The sequence below is a fragment of the Triticum aestivum genome, chromosome 1B (assembly GCF_018294505.1).
Source record: "Triticum aestivum cultivar Chinese Spring chromosome 1B, IWGSC CS RefSeq v2.1, whole genome shotgun sequence".
NCBI classification, from domain to species: Eukaryota; Viridiplantae; Streptophyta; class Magnoliopsida; order Poales; family Poaceae; genus Triticum; species Triticum aestivum.
This window is the reverse complement of record NC_057795.1, coordinates 132954279-132956592: the sequence shown is the minus strand read 5'-3', so window position 1 is coordinate 132956592 and position 2314 is coordinate 132954279.

Genomic DNA, 2314 nt, shown 5'->3' with positions numbered 1-2314 from the left:
GCCGCCGCGGGGAGCGCCGCCCGCCGCCGCCGCGCCTCGCCGCCGCCGCCTGCGTCCTCCATCCCGCGTCCCCGCGCCTCCCCGTCGTCGCCGGAGCACCGCCGGAGTTCACCGGAGCCCTCTCCGGCCGGATCCGGAAAAGGTGGACCAGATCCACCGAGATATCATCCGAACACCCCGCCGTCCCGCTCCGCTCCGTCCCGGGATCTCCCCGTCCAACTTCCGCGGAGGTGAAATTCCACTCCCCGAATCTGTGACATTTTCATGTCCTGTTCATCACATCATATCTTCATGCATATTGCACCATTTTGCGTGCATGATTTATCAAAATGTTAATCAGGATGTGCCCTTCATTTCATTACATTGTGCCATGTTGGTTTGAGTTCATCTTGGTGCCCTAATCATCGTTGCAAGAGTGCTATATGATGTTAACCTGTTGAAACTATTATAACTTGCTGTTTTGTCTTTTTCATTCCATTTCGTGTGTGCATCCTATGAGCATGAGCTCTACATGTGTTTTGTGTTGTATCATGGCATCTTTACATAGGTGCAATCCATGTATTTTTGTGTGTCTTGTAGTGAGTGCATCGAGCTCGTGTAGTAGAGTACTTGCTATTACTGTTCTGCTAGTCTGAATCTGCTATATCATGATGCTATGTGAACCTGCTGCTACAAGTCATTCTGTGCATAATCACTACTAGGGAAAACCTTATACACAGAAGTTTATCAGTAGCGCGGTTTAAAAATGAGCGCTACTGCTAATTAGTAGTAGCGAGGGGTATAAAAGCCGCGCTACTACGAAGTTGATAGTAGTAGCGCGGGTTTATAACCCTCGCTACTACTAAGTGATTTCCGCCGTGCCCCTCTGGACCAGCCATAGTAGTAGCGCGGGTTATAAACCCACTCTACTACTAAGTTGATAGTAGTAGCGCGCGTTATAAACCCCACGCTACTACTCAATAGTCTCCACCGTGCACCCATGACATGCCATAGTAATAGCGTTGGATTAGTGTGGGGTATAAACCCAACGCTACTGCTAAGTTATCTCCTTGCCGCCCCACCTCAGCCTCTCACCCCTGCTCTGCCTTTCTCTCCCCCGATGCCTCTCCTCGTCCTCCACTTCCCATGTTTCCCCCAACCAACCCCGCCGACGCCGACGACCTCCTCTCCCCCAACCCCACCGCCGGCTCCCCCCACCTCACGCGCGGATCCTCCTCGTCGTTCCCTTGTGCCGGCCCCAAACCATAGCTAGGGGCCCCCTTCTCCGGGTGCGGCACGGCGCGGGGAGGGCTCCCTCTTGCCTGCCGCCGATGTAGACGGCCCGCCGGAGGTCCTGCTACTTGCTCCTCCGACCCTCCTCCTACTGCTGCTAGTGCGGACCGATGCCATGGAGGTGAGGTTCCCCCTGATCCTCTCTTCCTCTTCACCGCAGGCAGCCCTTGACCCCCTTGGATTCGATTTGGCAAGCCATGTGCAGGCAGGGAAGGACAGCATGGTGTGCCTGGTGCGCGAGCTCGAGGGCGCTGGCCTGCTCGTTGAGCGCGTCCGTGGCGTCCCCGCTGAGTTCATCAAGTTCAGTGCGGCTCTCTGTCATGACACCAACACCGAGGCTCACTGCTACGTGGTTACTTCTGAATACCGACCAACTTGTAAAATTCACTGATGGATGTGAATTGTTCTGCAGAAACTGGGTAACAGATGTAAGACTCGGAAAATGATGAACAAGGTAATGGATTTCATTTCATCATCATTGGATTTAGTTGCTCGGTCGTTACTTTCAGTCGTTGGTCAGCAGGCGAACCTGCTAACTTGGAACTGAAGTTCTGAAGGTCTATTTTTCCGCATGGTCTGAAACTCTGAAGGTTGACAGTGAAACATCACCATATATCAAAACTGCACACGATGAGGATGCAGTCGGGAAGTTGTATGGTCTAAAACTCTGAAGGATTCAGTCATTAGTAAGAACGAACTGTATGAGCCAATAAACAACCTGTTCCAATGTTGCACGAAACATGTTTTAATTAGCATTGGTATACATTCAAAAAAAAGACTACTTGTTTTCTGTTTAAGGATCCATTCACCTAGTTCCGAGTTTTGATGGCTTTTGTTCTATTTGTTCACAGATCAAGTCTTTCATTGCCTTTACCGTGTTTCTTAAAGACTTTGGTGGTCTCCTTTTCATCATCAGCAGCTCGTTCGGAGCGTTCGTACTGGTGTGTACTCTTCTTCTGAATGCACTGTATCAAGAATTATTTCATGTTAAGGGGTTATCAAGATGCATACTATTGTGGCTACCATTAAATGTAGACTTGCA